Source organism: Heterodontus francisci, chromosome 32, assembly GCF_036365525.1.
Source record: "Heterodontus francisci isolate sHetFra1 chromosome 32, sHetFra1.hap1, whole genome shotgun sequence".
In the NCBI taxonomy this organism is placed as follows: Eukaryota; Metazoa; Chordata; class Chondrichthyes; order Heterodontiformes; family Heterodontidae; genus Heterodontus; species Heterodontus francisci.
The window spans coordinates 17,920,640-17,933,091 of NC_090402.1; the positions used below are offsets into that span (position 1 = coordinate 17,920,640).

The window sequence follows — 12,452 nt, forward strand, 5'->3', positions numbered from 1 at the left end:
TAATCAATTAGCCCATATTATCACTGGTTCCTTAATTGATGTTTGAAGTAGCAAATCCTTGGGAATAACATTAGTTGTCCCACCGCAGCCTTTGGATTAGCGCATTGTAATGTGCTCTCTGATGTCCAGTAGTGACAAATGTTGAACGCGTCACTGCTACGGGTGCCACAAAACATTGCCCAGTGAGCTTTGAGCTGTAGGTCCACAGTTATTGAGAGTTGAGTTAAGGATGTTCAATTTATTTCATGTGGAAGGCTTACAGTTGGCAGAGATAATGCCATTAGGCTAGGCTTGTTTCAAATCCAGGTCCTAGAGCTGAAAGACATCATAATGCACTGTGTCAGTCAGTCCTTTTTTTTCCAGCTTACTGCCTTATATTGGTTTTTTGCCACAATCGATTAAAATGAATATTTACTTTAGGTTTATGGTGTGCATTTAAAGTGGCATTGGTTTTCACTGATCCTCCAAAACTGTTTCTGTTCAGTACGCTGGATCATCCTTTCTACTTAGCTACGAATTCTGTCAATATTTTGCTTTGTTGTTTTAGATCACTAGGGCTAGAGGTGTGCAAAGGAAATCTGAAGCGATCCGGAAGTCCGACCCCACCCGACCCGAACCTGACACATGTCGTCGGGGTCAGGTCGGTTGGCAGGCCTTTACATCAGTACATGGGTAAATGCCTGCTACCCGACCTGACCCCGACGGCATGTGTGGGGGTCGGGTCTGGCTTCCAGGTCCAGCATTCGGACTTGGGTCGGGTTTCCTTTTGCACACCTCTAACTAGGTGTCGTGCATAAGGGCACTCAAATTGCACAAGTGTGCTGCTGGATGCTATGGGAAATTTGTTGGCATTGTTCCACCATGATTTATCCATGGGACTACAAGCTTTGATGCCATCCTATTAAGAATGCTAATGCTTTCTTTATATATTTTGTTTTCTTTATATATTTTCTATGCAGATCTAGTTAGGTTACAGTAACTTTCACGAATGATCTCCAAGCTTCAGTCTGCTTTTTGTCCTGATCATTAAGCCGAATCAGATCTAGCACTGAACTCTTCCTGGTTGGACCTGCAATGTACTAATGAAGGAAACCTTCCTGATGCATTAAACACTGGTGAGGTCCCGGAGGACTGGAGAATTGCTAATGTTGTCCCCTTGTTTAAGAAGGGTAGCAGGGATAATCGAGGTAATTATAGACCGGTGAGCCTGACGTCAGTGGTAGGGAAGCTGCTGGAGAAGATACTGAGGGATAGGATCTATTCCCATTTGGAAGAAAATGAGCTTATCAGTGATAGGCAACATGGTTTTGTGCAGGGAAGGTCATGTCTTACCAACTTAATAGAATTCTTTGAGGAAGTGACAAAGTTGATTGATGAGGGAAGGGCTGTAGATGTCATATACATGGACTTCAGTAAGGCGTTTGATAAGGTTCCTCATGGTAGGCTGATGGAGAAAGTGAAGTCGCATGGGGTCCAGGGTGTACTAACTAGATGGATAAAGAACTGGCTGGGCAACAGGAGACAGAGTAGCAGTGGAAGGGAGTTTCTCAAAATGGAGACGTGTGACCAGTGGTGTTCCACAGGGATCCGTGCTGGGACCACTGTTGTTTGTGATATACATAAATGATTTGGAGGAAAGTATAGGTGGTCTGATTAGCAAGTTTGCAGACGACACTAAGATTGGTGGAGTAGCAGATAGTGAAGGGGACTGTCAGAGAATACAGCAGAATATAGATAGATTGGAGAGTTGGGCAGAGAAATGGCAGATGGAGTTCAATCCGGGCAAATGCGAGGTGATGCATTTTGGAAGATCCAATTCAAGAGTGAACTATACAATAAATAGAAAAGTCCTGGGGAAAATTGATGTACAGAGAGATTTGGGTGTTCAGGTCCATTGTTCCCTGAAGGTGGCAACGCAGTTCAATAGAGTGGTCAAGAAGGCATACGGCATGCTTTCCTTCATCGGACGGGGTATTGAGTACAAGAGTTGGCAGGTCATGTTACAGTTGTATAAGACTTTGGTTCGGCCACATTTGGAATACTGCGTGCAGTTCTGGTCGCCACATTACCAAAAGGATGTAGATGCTTTGGAGAGGGTGCAGAGGAGGTTCACCAGGATGTTGCCTGGTATGGAGGGTGCCAGCTATGAAGAGAGGTTGAGTAGATTAGGATTGTTTTCATTAGAAAGATGGAGGTTGAGGGGGCACCTGATTGAGGTGTACAAAATCATGAGATGTATAAACAGGGTGGATAGCAAGAAGCTATTTCCCAGAGTGGGGGATTCAATTACTAGGGGTCACGAGTTCAAAGTGAGAGGGGAAAAGTTTAGGGGGATATGCGTGGAAAGTTCTTTACGCAGAGGGTGGTGGGTGCCTGGAACGCGTTGCCAGCGGAGGTGGTAGATGCGGGCACGATAGCGTCTTTTAAGATGTCTCTAGACAGATACATGAATGGGCAGGAAGCAAAGAGATACAGACCCTTAGAAAATAGGCGACATGTTTAGATAGAGGATCTGGATCGGCGCAGGCTTGGAGGGCCGAAGGGCCTGTTCCTTTGCTGTAATTTTCTTTGCTCTTTGTTCTCGAAGCCCATGCCCCTTTTGACCATAATTTTATATCTTGCCCCAGTCCCCCAGTATTGAGACATTTTACCACTAAGAATAGTGAACAGTGAGGAGGATAGTGAGGGACTTCAAGAGAACATAGACAGTCTGTGGAATGGGCAGACAGGTGGCAAATGAAATTTAGTGCAGAGAAGTGTGAAGTGATGCATTTTGGTCAGAAGAACAAGGAGTGGCAATATAAAATAAAGGATACAATTCTGGATGGGGTGCAGGAACGTAGAGAGCTGGGTTATATGTAAACAAATCATTCAAGGTGGCAGGGTGAGTTGAGAAAGTGGTTAAAAAGGCGTATGGGATCCTGGGCTTCACATAGAGGCATAGAGTACAAAAACGAGGAAGTTATGATGAACCTTTTATAAAACTCTGGTTTGGCCTCAACTGGAGTATTGCATTCTATTCTGGGCACCATGCTTCAGGACTGATCTGAAGGCATTAGAGAGGGTGCGGAAAGGATTTACAAAAATAGTTCCAGAGGTGAGGGACTTTAGTTATGTGGATAGACTGGAGAAGCTGAGGTTGTTCTCCTTTAGAGGAGATTTGACAGAGGTGCTCAAAATCATGTGTGGTATCGACAGAACAGATAGAAATTGCATCTTTAATAAGCCCATTTTTCCTCCTTTTTTCCCTCTGTGTCTTTCCTGACGAAATATTAGCTGGGAATATTTAGTTCCCAGTCTTTTTCTGGATTAAGTCAAGTTTCCTGAAAGGCCACAACATCATGCTTCAATTTAATTAGAGACTTTAGATCTGCAATTTTATTTCTATTGTTTTGTACAATTGCCTTATACTACCATGTTTTTTATTTCACAGTATCATTTTTTTCCCTTAATTTTATTTCCATCAAGCTAATTTCTGTACTATCTGCCCTAAAGTACATGTCTCCAAAACCTTCCAAGCATACTATTTTTAACTGCTCTGCCCTTCCTCTATAATTATTTGTAACAACCTCCCCATAAAATCCATTTCCTCCGGCCTACTAGTTCACAGAATCACAGAATTGTTACAGCACAGAAGGAGGCCATTCAGCCCATCATGTCTGCACTGACTCGCCAAATTAGGAATTCACTTAGTGCCATTCTGCCACCTGCTCCTCGTAACCTTGCACATTTTTCCTTTTCGGATAGATATCTGATTCCCATGTGAATGCCTTGATTGAGCCTGTCTCCACCACGCTGTCTGGCAGTGCATTCCAGATCTTAACCACTCGTTGCGTGAAAAAGTTTTTCCTCATGTCGCCATTGCTTCTTTTGCCAATTGCCTTAAATCGTGCGCTTTCGTTCTTCATCCTTTCACAGTGGGAACAGTTTTTCCCTATCTACTCTGATGAGATGCATCATGATTTTGAATACCTCTATCAAATCTCTTCTCAGGCTTCGCTTCTTCAAGAGCAACAGTCCCAACTTCTCCAGTCTCTCTTCATACCTGAAGATCTTCATCCCCGGAAAAATTCTCGTGAATCTTCTCTGTATTCACTCCAATGCCTTCACATCTTTCCTAAAGTGCAGTGCCCAGAACTGGACACAATACTCCAGTTGAGACCGAATTAGTGTTGTATACAAATTTAACTTAACCTCCTTGCTCTTGTACTCTGTGCCCCTATTAATAAAGCCTAAGATACTGTATGCTATATTCACTGCGCTCTTAACCTGTCCTGCCACCTTCAATAACTTTTGCACAGATACACCCAGGTCCCTCTGCTTATGCACCCCCTTTAGAGTTGTGTCCTTTATTTTAGATTGTCTCTCTGAATCACTTCACACTTGTCCGTTTCGAACTTCATCTGCCAAATGTCCACCTATTCCACCAACTTGTGTATGTCCTTTTGAAGTTCTACACTATCCTCCACACCGTGCACAATGCTTCCTAGTTTTGTATCATCCACAAATGTTAATTCTTTACTACTGTTTGGTTTACTCTGTCTTTAAAGATGTTGATGTTAAACTCCAGAAAGCTTGTTATGGACAGATGATGCTGGAGCCTATCTTTACTCAGTTTCACATTTATTGTACAGAGTAAAAGGATTACAAACATTCCTCACTCAAAAACCTCCACTAGTCTCAGTAAATGTCTGCTTATAAGTGCTCGAGTGTGACCCCAATTAATACCCTCCACCTGCATATAATCAAACAATTGATACACAATTAACAGATTAACCTTCGCCAGCTGCAGGAGAAATGCCACGAACAACAGATGCCCCTCTACGTTGCTTTCATAGATCTCACCAAAGCCTTTGACCTCGTCAGCAGACGTGGTCTCTTCAGACTACGAGCAAAGATCGGATGTCCACCAAAGCTACGAAGTATCATCACCTCATTCCATGACAATATGAAAGACACAATTCAGCTTGGCGGTGCCTCATCAGACCCCTTTCCAATCCTGAGTGGCGTGAAACAGGGCTGTGTAATGCATTTTGGAAGGTCTAATGCAGGTGGGAAGTATACAGTAAATGACAGAACCCTTAGGAGTATTGACAGGCAGAGAGATCTGGGCGTACAGGTCCACCGGTCACTGAAAGTGGCAACGCAGGTGGATAAGGTAGTCAAGAAGGCATACGGCATGCTTGCCTCATCGGTCGGGGCATAGAGTATAAAAATTGGCAAGTTATGCTGCAGCTGTACAGAACTTTAGTTAGGCCACACTTAGAATATTGCGTGCAATTCTGGTCGCCACACTACCAGAAGGACGTGGAGGCTTTGGAGAGGGTACAGAAGAGGTTTACCAGGATGTTGCCTGGTCTGGAGGGCATTAGCTATGAGGAGAGGTTGGATAAACTCAGATTGTTTTCACTGGAACGATGGAGGTGGAGGGGCGACATGATAGAGGTTTACAAAGTTATGAGCGGTATGGACAGAGTGGATAGTCAGAAGCTTTTTCCCAGGGTGGAAGAGTCAGTTACTAGGGGACATAGGTTTAAGGTGAGAGGGGCAAAGTTTAGAGGGGATGTGCGAGGCAAGTTCTTTCCACAGAGGGTGGTGAGTGCCTGGAACTTGCTGCCGGGGGAGGTGGTGGAAGCAGATACGATAGCGACGTTTAAGAGGCATCTTGACAAATACATGAATAGGATGGGAATAGAGGGATACGGTCCCCAGAAGTGCAGAAGGTTTTAGTTTAGGCAGGCATCAAGATCGGTGTAGGCTTGGAGGGCCGAATGGCCTGTTCCTGTGCTGTACTGTTCTTTGTTCTTTATTCTCGCACCTAAACTGTTTGGGATCATCTTCTCACTGTTGCTCTCACATGCATTCGAGTCTTCAGAAGAAGGAATTTTACTCCACACAAGATCAAATGGCAGGTTGTTCAACTTTGCCTGTCTTGGAGTGAAGTCCAAAGTACGGAAAGTCCTCATCAGCGAACTCCTCTTTGCTGACGATGCTGCATTAACATCCCACACAGAAGAGTGTCTGCAGAGATTCATCGACAGGATTGTGGCTGCCTGCAACAAATTTGGCCTAACCATCAGCCTCAAGAAAAACGAGCATCATCCGGACAGGACGTCAGAAATGCTCCATCCATCAATATCGGCGGCTACGCTCTGGAAGTGGTTCAAGAGTTCACCTACCTAGGCCCTACTATCACCAGCAATCTGTGTCTCGATGCAGAAATCAACAAGCGCATGGGAAAGGCGTCCGCTGCTATGTCCAGACTGGCCAAGAGGGTGTGGGAAAATGGCGCACTGACACAGAACACAAAAGTCCGAGTGTTTCAAGCCTGTGTCCTCAGTACCTTGTTCTACGGCAGTGAGGCTTGGACAACGTATGTCAGCCAAGAGCAACATCTCAACTCATTCCATCTTCACTGCCTCCAGAGAATCCTTGGCATCAGGTGGCAGGACCGTATCTCCAATGCAGAAGTCCTCGAGGTGGCCCACATCCCCAGCATATGCACCCTACTGAGCCAGCGGCGCTTGAGATGGCTTGGCCATGTGAGTCGTGTGGAAGATGGCAGGATCCCCTAGGCTGCATTGTACAGCAAGCTCGTCACTGGTATCAGACCCACCAGCCGTCCATGTCTCCGCTTTAAAGACGTCTGCAAACGCAACATGAAGTCCTGTGGCATTGGCCACCAGTCGTGGGAGTCAGTTGCCAGTGATCGCCAGAGCTGGCGGACAGCCATAAAGGATGGGCTAAAATGTGGCGAGTCGAAGAGACTTAGCAGTTGGCAGGAAAAAAGACAGAAGTGCAAGGCGTGAGCCAACTGTGTAACAGCCCCGACAACTAATTTTATCTACAGCACCTGTGGAAGAGTCTGTCACTTTAGAATTGGCCTTTTATAGCCACTCCAGGCTTTGCTCCACAAACCACCGACCACCTCTAGACACTTGCCCATTGTCTCTCGAGAAAAGGGGGCCGAAGAAGAACAGATTAACAGTTGATACTAGTTCAAGTTAGGTGATGTCCATTTCATCCATGCAGCTCACCCCTGCCCCAGAGATCATCTCAATGCCATCGTTATCTGAAATCTTCCCTTCTACACCATCTGTTAGATGACGTATTGATAGAACAAAGAAAATTACAGCACAGGAACAGGCCCTTCGGCCCTCCAAGCCTGTGCCGATCCAGATCCTCTATCTAAACCTGTCGCCTATTTTCTAAGGGTCTGTATCTCTTTGCTTCCTGCCCATTCATGTATCTGTCTAGATACATCTTAAAAGATGCTATCGTGCCCGCGATGTGTCTGATCTGCTTCTCACTATTTGCCTCAGCACTTGTCATTTGTAGTAGTCCTGATTACTGTCGTCAACTTCCTGCTTTTTAATCTAACATCTAACCCATCAGCTATAGCTGATTCTGGGCTGGATTCTACCAGTCCCCCGATTTGGGGGGGGGGGGGGGGTCGTAAAATATCTCTGGGTGAGCGGGTGAGGCCTGTCACGGCCTTCGACGCTGGGAAGTGCCCGCCCCATATTACCGGCGGTGGTCACCAGCACCCCCCCCACTCCCGCGCCCCTTGGTGACGGGGACCTAATTAAAATATGTTAATCAATGTAGCTTCGATGAATAAACACACCTTTTCACGACAGCCATCCCATGCCGATATTCCGGCCAGTTGCCAAATATCCCGCGCTTTTGGATCTCCATTTGGAGATCCAAGGCGGAAGACTGCTGGGGAGGGGGATGGAGTGAAGTTTTCAGGGTTTTGGTGGGTGGAGGGGGTGGTGGTGGGGGACAGGAGAAAACTCTTCCTTTTGTTTGTGTGGATGGTGAGAAGGAGTGGAGGGTCAAAGGAAATAAAGTTCGGGGGGAACATTCAGGATCTGAATAAAAGTTTTTTTTTGGAGGGAGAGGGCAATTTATATATAGATTACTCATTTGGGGGGGGTGGCGGGTTTGGGAGAGGGGATTTAAAGTTGTACTAAAATTTTATTTTTATTTCCCGGAGAATGGGACCTTTAAAATTTAAATCCAACTGAAGGGATTGAAGCTCTTTAAAAATATTGCCTGCGCGGTGGCACGGATGCCGTTGCCAGGGACGGAGTGCCAACCCCTTCTATATCATCGGGGGTGGGCGGTCTGTCCCTTCCGTGTAAATGAGCCATCGCGCACATCTCGTGTGCGCCACGCTGGTTTTGAAGCTTGCTGCCGAGACGGTGCCAAACTATAAAAATTGAGCCCTCTGATTTTTTTGATATTGCGTTATTTTTGTTGGCTTGAGGAGTTTCTGTGCATTCCAAATAATCAGCTTTTTTTCTTTAAAAAAAATTTGCATATGACCTGTCAGAAATATGTCTGGAATAGATTTGCATATAATTAACTGACATAGAATGTAGGATGTGATGGATAGAAAGTGCATACATACATACTGTTTTATATTACTAATGAATCTCTAGTGATTTTGCTTAGTCAGAGTAAATGTTGCTTTATAAAATGATAAGAACACATACCATATAAATAGGAATGTGGATGTGTGTCTGTCAGACTTGCTGGTGGTATTACTGTGCATTCTTCAGATGACTGCTGCAGGAGTACATGCTTCAGATTAAAACCCTTACTTTGACTGTTAATTTAAGAAGTTTGGAGACATTGGGGAACCACTATGTTCTTCGAGATGAGAAGCTGAAACACAGCCATATCAGAAGTAGAAAGCTTAAATTATCCTAACTGTGAGAAACATAGTTTTTAAAAAATGACACCTAGTTTGAAACTATTCAGTTGTTTTAGTTTTTCATTAACTTGCATGTCCATGGTCTGCTGCAACCTTTGAGAAAGTGGAAATTAGGGCAGGTAGGACTAGGCTGAGAGCCAATCACCTGGAAAGAATGATCCAATTAGAAATGGTACAATAACTTTGCCTGTTTGAGTAAAAGTAGTGATTAAGGGTGACTGAGAAACATTACAGAAAGTGTTAAACCAAAGTACTGTAGAATGTGCATAATGACATTTCCTGTAAGCTGTGCTGGCACATCTCCTGTGTTTCTGTTCATGGTGAGCCAGAAGATATGCTATCTATGATTTCTAGCATAGATATATTATGGCCACTGATTTTAAAGTGATTGAATAAGTTTAAGTTGCATTTTTATTGCTTGTATTCTGGGAGTATCAGCAGTATCTAAGGGTTAGAATTGTTTGATTATGTCCAATTTCTCAGAAAATATGTATATCAGTAGCTTGTTTATATATCCATTCAATAATATTTCTTTGGGCTTTTTTTAAGCCAAGAGTAAACAAGGATGGTGGAGAAGGTGATTTAGACAGGCAGGAAGCAATGTAGTAGTACTGGAGACTGGTGGGTTGGGTCCTTGGGTAGTGCTAAGAGGATGATCATGGGTCTGGAAGTACAGGGAGAGGTATTTTAGGAGTCTGGAAATGGAAGCAGTGGGACAGGAATGGCAGAACTACTGTATGAGTGTGCAGGAGTATGCAAGCAGTGAGGATAACTCTTGGATGCAGGAGTGCTGATTGGGGAAGGGGTAAAGACCTGAGAATGGATTTTGGGATCTGGTAGTATTGGAGGGATAGGATCTAGGACTATTGAGGATTCTGGATCTAGCAATGTTTTGGTCGAAGAATCTGGGGAGCAGTACTCAGGGCAACAGTTGGGTGGTGCAGGGTGGATGACAACCAGCATTGATAGTCGGGAGAGACAATAGGAGTTTAAGTTGGGAAAGAGGTCAGATCTGCACAGTAGCATACAAAGCACAGAGATGCAAATCAACAGCTGAGCAAAGCAGACAAGAGTGGAACAAATGGGAGAATGGCACAATTAGGGACAAAAAAGTAGAATTTGAAGTACCAAGTTTAAGCATGATAGCATGAGAAGAAGGTATTACAGGAAGTAAATGTTATGCTTAGAAGGGCATGTAGGATGCAAGACCTTTAATATATGACTGGTGTTGCACATTTGGAGTCCAAACTTATTGTGAAGATCAAGCAAGATGAGAAGATAGTGGATGATTGATTTGCACCAAGAAAGGGGAGAGATAAAAGGGCAGATGAAAGGGCAGAGGGAGCGATGAGGTGGGGAGAGAAGTCAGAAACCGAGGGAGAGAGTAAGGTTGAAGAGGGACTAAGTAGAGGGAGATACATGGGAAATGGAGAGGAACAAGATGTAGTTAAGGGAACAGCGAGGGGGGAGGGAGGGGCCGAAGGGAATGAGAAAGGGAGGAAGAAGGGAAATTTTGATCATTGGGTAGGGGTGGCTGGATTGAGGTTCTGTGTTCATTTGAGGCTTTGTGATATTTTGTCTCCAGTTTTTCTTCATTCTCCTATCGACTTCTCCAAGCTCATCTTGTTAACGGGAGTTTCATAATGGGAGCCTCCTGCTCCCTTGTTCCTATTCCCACTAAACTGCTGACCACACAACTTCCCTTCCAAGTCCTCATGCTGGCTGACATTGTAAATGGTTCCCTCTCCTCCATTTCAGACCTGCTGATATTACCCTTGCCACAAAAACCCACCATTAGTCCCTTTGAACCTTGCAAGCTACTGGACCATCTCCAAACTACCTTTCCTCTCAAAACTCCTTAAACCGTGTTATTGCTTCCTAAATCTGTGTCCATCTTTCCTGTAACACCTTGGTTGAATCTGTTCAATCAGGTTTCCATTGATATGGTCTGGATCAAAACCACAAATAACATCCCGAGATTGTGGTGCATTTCCCCTGTTTGGTTTTTTTTGACTGCTCTGTAGCCTTTGATATGGTTGACTGCATCACCTTTCTCTAGTATCTTTCCTCTGTTGTTCGGTTAGTGGCACTGCCCTAGCTTGGTTCCATTCTTACCTATCCAATCATGGCCAGAGAATCTGCACCACTGGCTTCTGTTCCTGTGCTCATACTGTTACCTCTAGAATTCTCATTAGGTTTTTCCCTTGGCCCCCTCCTAATCTACATACTGCTGCTTAGCAACATCATCTGTTGATATGGGGGCAGCTTCCACTTATACACTGTTCTTGTGACTACTCCACTTTCTCTGTACTGTTAGACTGCCTGCCTGACATCTAGTCTTAGATGAGCCTCAATTTTTTCCTGTTAAATATTGGGATAATCAAAGCCACTGTACCACTTCACCATAAACTCCGTTGCCTTGCTACCAATCCCATCTTGTTCACTGGTCACTGTCTACGGTTGAACCAGACTGTTGTAACCTTGGCATCGTATTTGACACCAAGTTGAGCTTCGTAGTTATAGTAATAGCAGCAGCTACAGTGTATGCGTGAGGAGGTGCAGGTGTTGGTGCCAGAGGATGCGCATGAACATGCTGCCTGGGTGCCTGTATGGGAGCATCAGTTGACTTTGGGAAATGCAGAAATGTGATGAAGTTGGATAGCCCTGTCATGCTTCTGTTACTATTCAGTGGGAAAAGTGATAAAAGTCCTTGGTGCTGCTCAGTAATCAATGCATGTGTGGATAGCAAATCAGTTGATGCTGAAGATGCGAATTTGGAACGAGTTAGAGGCACTACAGTTGAGGGCACAGGTGACCTTGATGGTCACTAAAAATGCCATCCCACGGCAGAGGTTGGCACAGATTCCTTTGCAGCAAATGTTGTGCTCTGCAACTACCTTCATGTTCAACTTGAGTTGTGGAGCTAGTCCCTTTTATTCTTTCATGGGATGTGAGCGTTGCTGGCAAGGCCGGCATTTGTTGCCCATCCCTAACTGTCCTTGAAGATGGTGGTGCGCCACCTTCTCAAACCGCTGTGGTCCATTTGCTGTAGGTACGCCCACAGTGCTGTTAGGAAGGAAGTTGTAGGTTTTTGACCCAGCAACATTGAAGGAACGGCGATATAGTTCCAAGTCAGGATGGTGTGTTCTGTTCTGTGATTGCCAAGTGGCTTATAGGTATTATTGGTAGTTTAATGGCAAATGTAGGTAATCTTGCTCTGGTACCATTTAGCTTTTTGAGCTATCCTTTTTTAGCAACTGATAAACTTTTTGGCTTTTGTTCCCATTTTAAGTGAGTAAGCATAGTGTTGGAAAAACTGGGAAATCGTGGGTTGCTTTTGTGCACGGTAGCTGATCAAGTCCGTAATTCATGATTTTTGACCCTTGCTTGTCCAGTTCCCACTGGTGAAGATGCTTCCACTGGCTGGAATTTCTATCCTATACAGGCACAAATAAAGATGATGGGCTGGATATGAGTAATGTAATGTTAGACCCATTGAGTACTCTATCTATCTATAATTTTTAATTGTGCTGCATTAAGCATTGTTTGTGAAACTGTGGAAACTGCTTGTAGGGTAACAGATGTCTCCTGGCAGTAGCTAATAAGGCAGTAATTCATTCAAGAGATTCGGATGATGCCATAAACCATGTGAAGCGTGAGCAATTTATAAATGTCAGCAGACTTCAAGCTTGATTTATTGCCTTTTGAATTTTTATTACTGTACATTTAG

The 12,452-nt window shown here is 44.4% G+C and overlaps 1 protein-coding gene across 6 annotated transcripts in view; it reads left to right on the forward strand.

Moving 5' to 3' along the window:
• Window positions 1-12,452, forward strand: part of LOC137347681 (disabled homolog 2-interacting protein-like) — an 860,897-nt gene that overhangs the window by 40,240 nt on the left and 808,205 nt on the right. The window lies entirely within an intron of this gene.